The 13067-nt window shown below is 41.5% G+C and overlaps 1 protein-coding gene across 1 annotated transcript in view; it reads left to right on the forward strand.

Moving 5' to 3' along the window:
• MICOS10 (mitochondrial contact site and cristae organizing system subunit 10) overlaps nt 1–13067 on the forward strand; it is a 29877-nt gene that overhangs the window by 12525 nt on the left and 4285 nt on the right. The gene's annotated exons all lie outside the window — the stretch shown is intronic.

Genomic DNA, 13067 nt, shown 5'->3' on the forward strand with positions numbered 1-13067 from the left:
TGTTGCCCAGGCTGGAATGTAGTGGCTCGATCTTGGCTTACTGCAACCTCTGTCTCACTCGTTCAAGCACTTCTAACTGTTTGACAGTTTCTTATAAAGTTAAGCATATGATATAGCCATTCATAGCAGCTTTATTTGTAAGAGTTAAAAACTGGAAACAACTCAGATATCCATCAGTTGGTTAATGGAAAAACAAAATGTGGACAGTCTTTAAAAATCAGTAATAAAAGGAAACCAACTACTGTTACATACAACATGGATGCATTTCAGAATCATTTTGTTGAGTGATAGCAGCTGGACACAAAGGAATATATACTGTGTGATTTCATTTACATATAAATTACTAGGAAATACAAACTAGTCTAATGAAGTAAAGGAAAGGGGGTAAAAACAGAATAAATAGAATGACTAAAGAAAGCATAGCCCAGCCAGGCACTGTGACTCATGCCTGTAATCCCAGCACTTTGGGAGGCCAAGGTGGGTGGATCACGAGGTCAAGAGATAGAGGCCATCCTGGCCAACATGGTGAAGCCCTATCTCTACTAAAAATACAAAAATTACCTGGGTGTGGTGGTGCGTACCTGTAGTCCCAGGTACTCGGGAGGCTGACGCAGAAGAATTGCTTGAACCCGGGAGTCAGAGGTTGCAGTTGCGCCACTGTACTCCAGCCTGGCGACAGAGCAAGACTGTCTCAAAAAAAAAGCATAGCTCATAATTCTTAGGTCTTGTAAACTTGTCATTTTTTAAAAAATAGAAAGTAGAGAATGTTTTAAAATGCTCTTTAGGTAGATAGCACGAAAGAAACAAGAAAGAAAGGATAAATGAGTACAAATCAGAAAAAATGTTGGAGGTTCTAGATAAATGAGGAAGTGGTCTAAGAAAGCAAATCGAAGCCACCCCTTTGCCCCTACCACCACTGTTTTGTTTGTTTGTTTTTGAGACAAGGCCTTATTCTGTTGTCCAGGCTGAAGTACAGTGGCGCAGTCGTGGCTCACTGCAACCTCTGCCTCCCGGGCTCAAGTGATCCTACTGCCTCAGCCTCCTAAACAGCTGGGATTATAGGCTTGCAGCACCACCATGCCCAGCTAGCAGATTGACCTTAATGGATACTGAGAGATGAGGTGTATTTGGGAGAAATTGAAATCCAGTGCTTTTACTTCAATTTTCTTTTCTTTTTTCTTTCTTTTTTTTTTTTTTTTAAGATGGGGTTTCACCATGATGGCCAGGCTGGTCTTGAACTCCTGACCTCAGGTGATTCACCCACCTCGGCATCCCAAAGTTCTAGGATTACAGGTGTGAGCCACCTCGCCTGGCCCTACTTCAGTTTTCTTTATCCAACCTAAGCCATTAGGATGGTTAGGATAATTTACAATTATCGTAGCACTCTGACATAATTGTCGACAGATTTGTAGACTTACCTTACTTTGACAAATGTTTACAAGTTAGAACAAATGTTTCTGATTGTTTGTCAGAACCTGCACATATAAACCACTCAGAATTCCTGTTTGATAGATTTTAAATGATTAACTAAAGCAAATGATTTAAGCAACATAATTTACTTTTTACAGGAAAGTAGTCTTAAGAAAGCTACTAGTTTCTTGGCATCATTTCAAATGACTAAATTGAAATTCATTTGCTGTAGGAATTTTTTTCTTTCTTTGTTTCTTTCTTTCTTTTTTTTGAGACAAGGTCTCACTCTGTCACCCAGGCTGTACGGCTAGAGTGCAGTGGCACCTTCTTGGCTTACTGTAACCTCCACCCCCCAGGTTTGAGCAATTCGCCTGCCTCAGTCTCCCAAACAGTTGGTATTACAGGTGCCCACCACCATGCTGGCTAATTCTTTTGTATTTTTAATAGAAACAGGGTTTAGTGTTTCACCATGGTGGCCAGGCTGGTCTCAAATTCCTGACCTCAAGTGATTCCCCCCGCCTCAGCCTCCCAAAGTGCTGGGATTATAGGCATGAGCCACTGCTCCCAGTCAGAAATTTTTATTTCTTTACTATTTCAGGATAGACCTGTATGTGAAAAACCATGAGCTTGTGAGCTCATAAATATCCTATTCTGATTAGAAGCAAAAATATATTACTGTTTCAATCTCATATTTTGTCTTGACACTAAAACAAATTCTACTAATTCTGTGTATTTCCAGAAAATATTATGAAGAACTTACCTTTCTCTTTATTACAGCTGCCACTTGATTTTTTTTTTTCTTTTTGAGACAGGATCTTACTCTGTCACCCAGGCTGGAGTGCAGTGGCACAATCCCATCTCACTGCAGCCTTGACCTCCTAGATTCCAGCAACCTCCTGCCTTGCCTTCTCAAAATGCTGGGATTACAGGTGTGAGCCACCATATCTGGCTTCAACTTGAAATTTACTTTAGCTTATAACTTTTACTTTAGAAGATGTTTTTAGGCCAGATGCGGTGGCCCACACCTGTAATACCAGCTCTTTGGAAGGCCAAGGTGGGCAGATCACTTGAGGTCAGGAGTTCAAGACCAGCCTGGCCAACATGGTGAAATTCTAAATCCTGTCTCTACTAAAAATACAAAAATTAGCCGGGCATGGTGGCATACGCCTGTAGTCCCAGCTACTCGGGAGGCTGAGGCAGGAGAATCACTTGAACAGGGAGGCAGAGGTTGCAGTGAGTTGAGATTGTGCCGCACTCCAGCCTGGCGACAGAGCAAGACTACATCTCAGAAGAAAAAGGTGTCTTTTTCTTCACTCAGTTTATGAAAGCTAAATTTTTGGTTTTCTAATGCATGCATGTCCAGGGATTTGGAGAGGGGTTTTTTGGTTTTGTTTTGTTTTGTTTTTTGATACGGAGTCTCGCTCTGTCGCCCAGGCTGGAGTGAAGTGGTGTGATCTTGACTCACTGCAACCTCCACCTTCTGAGTTCAAACTATTCTTCTGCCTCAACCTCCTGAGTAGCTGAGATTATAGGTGTGCGCCACCATACCCGGCTAATTTTTTGTATTTTTTAGTACAGATGGGGTTTCACCATGTTGGTCAGGCTGATCTCAAACCCCTGACCTCATGAGCCACCATGCCCAGCCCAGAGAGGTTTTTTTATGGGGTTTGGTAGAGTAGTGCAGCCTTTAAGAAAGACTAGCCAGTCATGGTGGCTTACGCCTGTATTCCCAGCACTTTGGGAGGCCAAGAAGGCAGGTGGATCACTTGAGATCAGGAGTTCAAGACCAGTCTGGCCAACATGGTGAAACCCTGTCTCCATTAAAAATACAAAAATTAGCTGGGTGGGAGGCACACGCTTATAATCCCACCTACTTAATTGGGAGGCTGAGGCCTGAGAATCACTTTAACCCAGGAGACGTAGGTTGTAGTGTGCCAAGATCACACCACTGCACTCCAACCTGGGCAACACAGTGACACTCTGTCTCAAAAAAGTAAGATTCTAGAGTGCCACTGTACTATCATATCAGCTAGGTGCTGCTTTCTGACCTTACTGTCCTTGCTAGATGTTAGCAGGCTCTCAGCCTGAAATTCAGGCACATTCTTTCGACACCTTTTCAAATGCTGACTTGGGATATCATCATTTCTATCAACATATCTTAAATGCAGAAACGTGGGTATACTTAAAAATATTTGACTGCCTTTTCTGTTTATCTTCGTCCATGAGGCTTCCCAATATACTCTTTCCTATGGATCCCTGACCTACGCATTGTCATTAAGTGTGGTCATTTCCCCTTCTCAGAAGTTTCTAGTCCTGGTCAGGCCCTTGCTTTTACCTCTACTGGTTGTCTTCTATACCATCTCTTTCATTTCTGCCTATGATGGAATACAGGAAAGGTGGAGGGAGGGATGTTCAGAGGCCACAGGATACACGGTGGTACCATTTCCAGTCAGATGATCTGAGAAGAGTCTGAAGTCTGCACCCTAGCTCCCACTTGCCATTGCTTTGGGGATTCAGAAGCCAACTGATGTTTTCCTCTCTGATGGAGGCTTCTTCAGATTTGGACTCATTGCTGCCAGAGTGAACTGCATAAAGTACACATGTGATGCATAGCTTCTCTATTTAATTCCCTCTGTTGCTTCCTTATTGCTTACAGGGTAGAGGCCACAATCCTTAGCATGGATGACGTAAAAAGTTGTCTTGCTGTATCTCCTACCTCACACTTGATAATTTGGCAGCAAGGAGCTTGTAGCTCCTATCTGTTGCCACCTTCCCTCCCTCTTCCTTCTCTAACCCTCCAGGACAGTTTGGACATCCTCCGTAGTGTTCCTTGTACATCTGTTTCTGTCATTGTACCTTGTACTTTGTGGGTCTAATTATCAGTTGGTTCCAACACTAGAACGGTGACCTTAGTGTAAGAGCTTAATCGTTCCCTAGGGTTCAGCATAGTGCCTGACACACAGTAGGTACACAGTTTGTGTAATTAAGGAAATGTCCACACATAGCGTTGGCCAGAAGGAAGTTTGGAAGATGTTTAGTTTTCCTGTGGTAGGTTTAAAATTTATTATAATAGCTTCACGTGTCTGTGAGGAGGCCGTACTGGGAGCAGTATAGCGCGGGGATGAGGCATCATGCCTCTGGAGTCGGGCTGCCTGGGCTCATGTCTCAGATGCCTGATCTGAGGCAAGTGATTTCACCTTTCTGTGCCTCAGTATCTCTGAAAATGGGGCTTATAAAGTAAGTTTACTGTGAAGATTAGATGAGAAAATTTAATCCTTGAGTGTGCTTAGTGATTGCTATTCCCTTTATTTACTATTCCAAGAAACAATGTAGATGATATTTTATTAATTTATTTATTAATTTATTTTTGAGGCAGAGTCCTGCTCTGTCACCCAGGCTGCAGTGCAGTGGCATGATCTCAGCTCACTGCGACCTTTGCCTCCCGGGTTCAAGAATCAAGTTATATTTTAGGTTAAGGGAATTTAGTGTTAAAAGATTATCTGATGTCTGTTATAAATAGCATCAGTGTTTTTTAATTATCCAGGTAGAACTTCTCAGCTTTTTTCTTTGACAGTCTTCTCCCACTGACCTCACCTTATAAAAAAGCCCAGATAAACACATAACACACACATACCCCCCCATACACACACTCTCACTCTCACACACACACTTTCACACACAGATTCACTCTCCTCTCTCTTAGACACGCACGCACACACACACACACACACACTCTCTCTCTCTCTCTCTCTCTCTCTCTCTCTCTCAATCTCTTAATTGTTAAGTCCTATAAATTCTACCAACAAAATGCTCTTCCTTTCCAGGCAATCCTACATACCTTAGAAGAATCTTCCTAGAGCAGAGCTTCAGTCATGTCACTCCTCCTAAAACACTCTTTAGGGAAGCCCACTGCTGACTGAATGAAGTGCTGCAGACTCAGCTTCTGGTGTCTCCTGCAGAATGGCCCAAGATTCCTTTGTAGCCTCCTTTCCTGCTGTCCTCCAGGATGTGCCTCCTGCTTCGGCTTGATTGGGCCACTCATTTACCTGCACAGCCCTGCTTTTCTGCCACTGAGTGGATTGTGTTCCTGTCCCCGCAAACTGGCTGTTAAATGTCTGCCCTTCCTCTGAGACAACTCAAATGACACCTTCTTCTTGAAGACTTGAAAAAAAATAAATCTTCTTAGCCAAAAGTGTTCCCATCCTCCTTCTCTGAACCCACAGAACACTGTCCTCTCATGCACTGAGGTTTTTGCTTTTGGTAAGTTTTTTGGGTAAAATGGGCTTCTGACTTCTTAAACTTCTTGATCACAGGCTCCCCAGGGAAGAGACTGTCTTGTTTTCTCTCTGACCCTTGCTGAAGCCAGTACTCTTGCCCTTTAGTGCTCAGTAAATATTTGGACTTTTGGTTTGTTCTTGAAATGTTTTTTGTGGGGGAAGAAGATGAATCACAGTTACTATGTGCAATTTACTGTTCTTCCAGGTGTTTTACACATCTCATGTGGTTTCATCCTCACTATTCCCCAGTTAGAGATGGGTACTGTTAGTATTATTCTTTGCCATATGCAGAAACTGACACATAGAGAAGTACTGAGAAACACAGATAGTGAATAATCTAACAGTATTCACAATGGTTTCAACCTGTCCCAAATCCACATAATCTCAGAACTGAAGAATAATCATTGTACAACACTTGCCTTTTTCTTTTTTTTTCCAAGACAGGGTCTCACTCTGTTGCCCAGGTTGGAGTACAGTGGCACAATCAGGGCTCACTGCAGCCTTGACTTCCCAGGCTCAAGTGACCCTCCCACCTCAGCATCCCCTGATGGGACTACAGGCGTTCGCCACCACGCCCTGCTAAACTTCCCATTTTGCAAAGTATAAACACTCTGTACTGGACTGATACTCTCCAAGGATAAAGGAAATCTTCCCCAGTGCCTTTTACTTAATAAATGTTAATCAAGTCAATGTGTGTAAGGGAAATACATTATTGGTACTGTTTCTCCATTGAATTTTTTTTTTTTTTTTTTTTTTTTTTTTTTTTTTTTTTTTTTGAGATGGAGTTTTGTTCTTGTTGCCCAGGCTGGAGTGCAGTGGCGCAATCTTGGCTCATCGCAACCTCCACCTCCCAGGTTCAAGTGATTCTCCTGCCTCAGCCTCTAGAGTAGCTGGGATTACCATGTGCCACCACACCCGGCTAATTTTCTATTTTTAGTAGAGACGGGGTTTCTCCATGTTGGTCAGGCTAGTTTCGAACTCCTGACCTCAGGTGATCCACCCGCCTCGACCTCCAAAAGTGCTGGGATTACAGGTGTGAGCCACCACACCCAGCCACTCTCCATTGACTTTTTGACTTGAATCATAGGAATAGGCAGCAACAAAATAGCTATAATGATGTATACATAGAATAGAATGAATCCCCGATTCTTCTATTTAATTTTACAAAGATGAGAATCCACTTACTGGTGGCATGGATGAGGAGGAGCTTGAGATGTAGGAGATATTAGGGGAAAAGAGACTCCATATACCCTTTTCAGCAGTTTATAGGCCTCAGCCCACTTGGATTCATTGTATCTCCAGCCAGTGCACAGAGGGGAGGAAATATTTTCTGCTTGATTTGTTGACTGTTTCTCATTGATTTTAAGTAATTCAGGTTTTTGTTACCACTTCTATAAGTCAACCATTTGTAGTTTCTGTTCCTTGAGGAGCTGCAGAGTAACAGTCATGAATTAACCAAGGATAGTGTTAAAAATCCAGAGAAACACATTGTTGTCATATGTAATGAGAGACAGTCCTCTTGCTGCTCTGCTGACCTCTCCATGAGGTCTACCTTTGTGTAGGAAAGAGCCATGACTTAGAGTCAGACAACCTGGGTTTGAATTCTACTTTTTATAGGTTTTCATAAGGTTTCATCATAATATGAGGTTTCCATAATAAGCTTTCTAATGTGGTACACTACCTGACACTACATATGTTAATATCTCTAAAGCACAATCCCCCCAACAAATGTGATGTCTTTTATTGTGTTTATCTAACCTTAACAATTTTGTATCTTTTTTTCTCAGCTTCCCTTTAATAATCTTCAGAGCTTCTTCTCATTTTCCTACATACTGTACTCACATGTGCATTAACTAATTATATTTCAGTAAAATGTCTCCAACTATGTTTCTTGTTGTATCCGTTCTTGGAAATTGTATGGCTGTCAGAATTCTGAACGTTGAACTAAGAGCTATACACACTCATTTAAAAGGACCCCTTTTTGAGTTTGGCTTTTCTTGAGCCAGAGCACATAAGTAATGACTCCACAGTTACCTTTCATATCTTTGTTTATTTCCATTGCCTGGTTTGTTTGCTTGTTCTAATCAGAATCCTGGTAACTGATGTCCACCGGAGAAATCCCTGCAGATGTTCCAGCCCCTATCTAGTCCACATAGCTACAGGAAGAGTAGGGTCTTGTAAAATAGTCATCTTCTTAGTATGTTTCCTAAATACCCAGTGGCAATGTTGACTTTTAAGAAGCTGATTAATACAGACTAAATTTACCATCTCTGGGTCTTTGGTCTGGCACACTTTCTTGGTTAATTCACATGACTTGGCATTTAGATGTGGACACCTGGGACAGTCTGTCTTTTCCTCAAAGGATTAAGTAACACAGTTTGAAGCTGACTTAAAACCATTTTTTCCCCCTTATTAATGGGGCCCTGAGCATCTTTCATAAATCGGGATTTATGTGTCTTGGAAATGTAATTCTCACTAAACAAAGTTCCAAGAGTATTTTCTTTTTTCTTTTTTTCTTTTTTTTTTTTTTTTGAGACGGAGTTTCACTCTTGTTACCCAGGCTGGAGTGCAATGGCGCGATCTTGGCTCACCGCAACCTCCGCCTCCCGGGTTCAGGCAATTCTCCTGCCTCAGCCTCCTGAGTAGCTGGGATTACAGGCACATGCCACCATGCCCAGCTAATTTTTTGTATTTTTTTTTTAGTAGAGACGGAGTTTCACCATGTTGACCAGGATGGTCTCGATCTCCTGACCTCGTGATCCACCCGCCTCGGCCTCCCAAAGTGCTGGGATTACAGGCTTGAGCCACCGCGCCCGGCCTCCAAGAGTATTTTCTATAAAAGCACGTTCTTGTTTGTTCTGTCACAACACATGCATTTGGTGATTGTAATAGCGTTGACAGAAACATGATTGAACAGGAAGCATGCCCATTATAAATAGGTCAATTTGATATAAATTCATGTTCAAAGCACAAATACAGCTTTATTAGACACAAGACAACTCAAGGAAAATACTGATTACATTTTAAAGCAAAATGGTCTAGTTCGGCAGTAAGTCTGAAAGGATCGTCTATTAAAAAAATTATACACACACACCGAAAAATTGCTTAAGTTGATGAAATATAGTCAGCTGTGCAAAGGGTAGGAAAAAACCTATTCTGATTTTCAGCTGTGGCTCATCCACAGTGTGATCCTACGCAGCCAGTGAGTTGTATTTTAATAAAGGATTAGCTATTATAGTATACTTTTTTTTTTTTTTTTTTTGAGACGGAGTTTTGCTCTTGTTACCCAGGCTGGAGTGCAATGGTGGGAACTCAGCTCCCCGCAACCTCCGCCTCCTGGGTTCAAGCAATTTTCCTGCCTCAGCCTCCCTAGTAGCTGGGGCTACAGGCACGTGCCACCATGCCCAGCTAATTTTTGTATTTTTAGTAAAGACAGGGTTTCACCTTGTTGACCAGGATGGTCTCGATCTCTTGACCTCATGATTCCTCCACCTCGGCCTCCCAAAGTGCTGGGATTATAGGTGTGAACCACTGTGCCTGGCCCTGCTTTTTTTTTTTTTTTTTTTTTTAAAGCAAGGTCTCTGTTGCCCAGGCTGGAGTATAGTGGTATCATCATGGCTCACTGCAGCCTCAGACTCCCAGGATAAAGTGATCCTCCCATCCAAGCCTCCTTAGTAGCTGGGAGCACAGGCATGCACCATCATGCCTGGCTGATTTTTATTTATTATTATTATGTTTTGTTATTGTTGTTTGTAGAGATACAGTCTCATTATGTTGCCTTGGCTGGTTTCAAACTCCTGGGCTCAAGTGATCTTCCCACCTCAGCCTCCTAATGTGCTGGGATTACAGGCATGAGCTGCTGCACACGGCCTATATTAAGCTTCTGACATTTTCTATCAGGGCAGTGGCAGAACTTTCTTCCATTTAGTGAGTTCCATCTTAGACACTATTAGAGACTTTCCATTTTTCTAATATAGCAACACTGTAAGGTCATTTTCACTCTACAGATGAACAGGTTGAGGCTGGGCAGGGTTGACTCAGAGCTGACTTGTAGGGCCTGGAGCAGCGGTTTGGGCCCAGCCTGTCTTACTGTGGCATCAGTGCTCTGGCCACTCACTCAGTAGGAGAGTATATCCTGCATTTTTTTGGAAATTAGATCTTCTCTTTCAGACATGTAAGAATGAAGAATTGACTTGCACAAGGCTTCTAGGATCTTAAAGACTAGTAATTCCTATAGCTCCTTTTATTTGTGAACTGCCAGTGAATATGGTACTTAAGTTTTTGATTTTTGCTCATGCATCTTGACATAAGTTACACAAAATAAAATGGAGTTATTTTGCTATTTTAATCTTTTAGACGTACATTAAAATTTAGCACTGATGACTATACCTTAGGCTTATGAATATAGGAACCTTGTTTAAAATGTTATGTGTAAGCTGAAGTGAGGTCTTAATAATTGCCATAGGTTATTGATAGATCAAATAGTTCTATAGTCTTTTTTCCCCTGTGATCTTTTATAGACATGTTTGAGTTTCTGTATTTTTTTTTTCCTCTGTTCCTATTCAGTGAGTTGTTCTTCCTTCATTGAAAGTCCATAGGCAATTGCAGAGTTGGTTGTACAGGAGCATATATGACCACAACTTGTTCTATTAGGGGCTAACATCCAAAATACATTGCTACCCAAAGACTGCAATCAGATTTTATAGCCTGCTTGTTAATTCCTGCTGATTATGTTTGCTTCTAATTATATGCAGTGAAGTAAAGCTTTATGATTAGTGGCATGGTGAGAACAAAGATTTTTCTAAGTATAAAGTTGCATTGAGCAACTAGAAATTGTCCATAACTGTAATGGCCAACAACATACGTTTTCCCCCCTTTTCTTACCAAAAGGTGGCTTAAGGTGTACTGTGCCTCCATTGGTTGTTCTCCTTTTCAATTTGTAAAATTATCTTAGGCATAAGGTAAGGCCTTGTATTTTATGTATCTTATCAGTATTCTATATATAGTTCATGGGCGCAGAGTTCTCTGTTCTTTTTATTGCTAAAATAGCATCTGATGAAATGTTAAGGAATTGCTCCTTAAAAATGTAAGTTTATCTACTAGCTGGTTTTATGATGTTCTGTCAGGCACTAAGCATGCATTAAATTGCATGGTTAGATTGATTCGGAGTAATTTCATTTTAGAGGAATATGTGCCAATTCTTTTTCTTCTCCAAAAGACATGGTTTTAGAGCATGGCCCTGTGCCTAATGTTAATTCCATAAGGCTCCTTTGTTGTGTTCCCCACCCCCCACCACACGCCCGCAACTGGTCTTTGCCATGAAGAAGATGTGTACCTATAATCAGGCATTTCTTTACTTTAGGGTTATTTGTCATTTCAGACAGCATGGACTTTTGAGAACAGGCTTAAGTTGGGGAAGGCAAAGTTACATAAACTGTATTCATTGTTAAATATTTGCTTCCAGGGAGGGTGAAAAATACTTTGTACTTTTTCCTTTGGCTTTTTTCCTTCAAAAGAGCTTGTCATGCAACAACAACAGAAAGTGGCCAAGGGCAGAGAAAACTCTTCTCTCCTCCATGTTGGTTTGTTTTTATTGTAAGACAAACCTTTCATGTTTTATTGTTACGAAGTTTAAACCTGGCCTAGAGGTGCCAATCTTTAGTGGAAACAGCTGCAGAGTTGGTGTCCCCTGATCAGGTGGGACTTCTTTGAAGCAACATGTTGCCTTTTAAAAGAGAATTGTGCATGTGAGAACTTGAATCTGTAAAACTCATCAGCGGTTCTACCATTGTTTATCTTTTAAGTAACTGAGATAGCTAACTTTAAGTAAAACATTGCAATTAAAAATTTTTCTGAATTATTTTTTTCTGAAGAGAATAGTCTTATTACTTTTTGTCTTTTAAATATAGAAATGAGGGAAAAATCACCCTTAAGAATTGAAGATATAGTAACCTAGTTAGTTAAACTGGGCTGCTAAGACCATAGAGCACATTTCTTTGATAACTCCTTTTTGCTGGACTGAACTGTGATTTTTATTTCATATTTATACTTGCAGGTAAATGCCTATAATAGGAGCAAAACTGGGTAGTTGGGCATATTTCTGAATTCTAGAGATTGAAGATTTTCTACATGATATTGATTGATGTGGAAGCATTGCTCATCTTTTTGATTGAGTGATACTGTTAGCAGTGGAGTCGGCATCATTCTTGGTCTACTGCTAGGAAAAGTTGAGCACATCAGAGAGCTTTTTCTCCTTGGGGGAAAATAGAAGAGACAGGCGTGGAGTCAGAGGGACAAGAAAAATGCTGAAATATTTTCCTTTGGGGCTTTTGATTTCTTTGCCAAAAAAATTGCCTCCAGATGGAGAAGAGCAAAAGCTCTGATTGTAAGCCATTATGTTTTTACTGGCCTATCTCCTCATCCCATTGCCTGGTTTGGAATCTGTAAGCCAGTCCAAATCCTTTACCTCATTTTCTAGTACCGAAATTCTGTCTTACTCATCTTACAGCTGCAAGGAATGAGACAGGTCGCCTTAAAGTTGAACCCTGTGCCATTTTATAAACCAAGCAACAGCAGAGTCTTGCCAAGGTATCAATATCAATGGCTTCCATGTCTCTGAGGTTCTTGAATCACACCTACCAGGTTGACTTCTTATGTCTGTGACTTGTGCGGTAGGATTAGTCTGGGAATGAATCTGAACAGGCCCTTTTGGCTTTGTGAAGACTTGTTACTACCCGGGTTGTCTAGCATTCTGAGCTATATGGGGAGCACAGTCATGTTTTGGCTGTTATTTCACTGGCAGTATAACATTCCAATTTCCCTTGAGGGGTAGTAATCATTTAGGGGTTGAAACTGTAGAGGAATCCAACGTCTGGACATGGTGGGTACAGTGGCATTGGAGTCTGACAGACTTGAGCCCAGATCACTGTTCTGCAACTAACTAAACAGTATTCTTGGGCAAGTCACTTTCTTTATCTGAGGCTCTGGAGGGACGTCTTTCTCTTCTGTCTAGAGGTTCTGGCTTGTTTGATCGCACAGGCTTTAGGAATTGTTCTGGATCTCTGCTTTTTATCCTCCTCAAAAAAGTAGCCATCACTCCAAGTGCCAAGGTGACAAAGGGAGCTTCCTGTTGACACTATCTCACATTTTGGCTGTGGTATCCCTCTTTGAGGTTGGTAGGAGAGCGCAGGGTGCTGGAGGCTACTTGCTAGTATAGAGAGGGTTGACTCTAGAGCAGTCTCCTGGCTTGTTCCCCTGCCCCACACCCTGCAACTTGTCTAGACAGAATAGGGAGTCAAGTGTTTATTTCCTGCTGGGCAGGAGAACCAAAGGCATCTATACAACCTCTGACAAATAAAGACAGTTAGAAATTAGAAAATT

The sequence above is a fragment of the Saimiri boliviensis genome, chromosome 11 (genome assembly GCF_048565385.1).
Source record: "Saimiri boliviensis isolate mSaiBol1 chromosome 11, mSaiBol1.pri, whole genome shotgun sequence".
NCBI lineage: Eukaryota > Metazoa > Chordata > Mammalia > Primates > Cebidae > Saimiri > Saimiri boliviensis.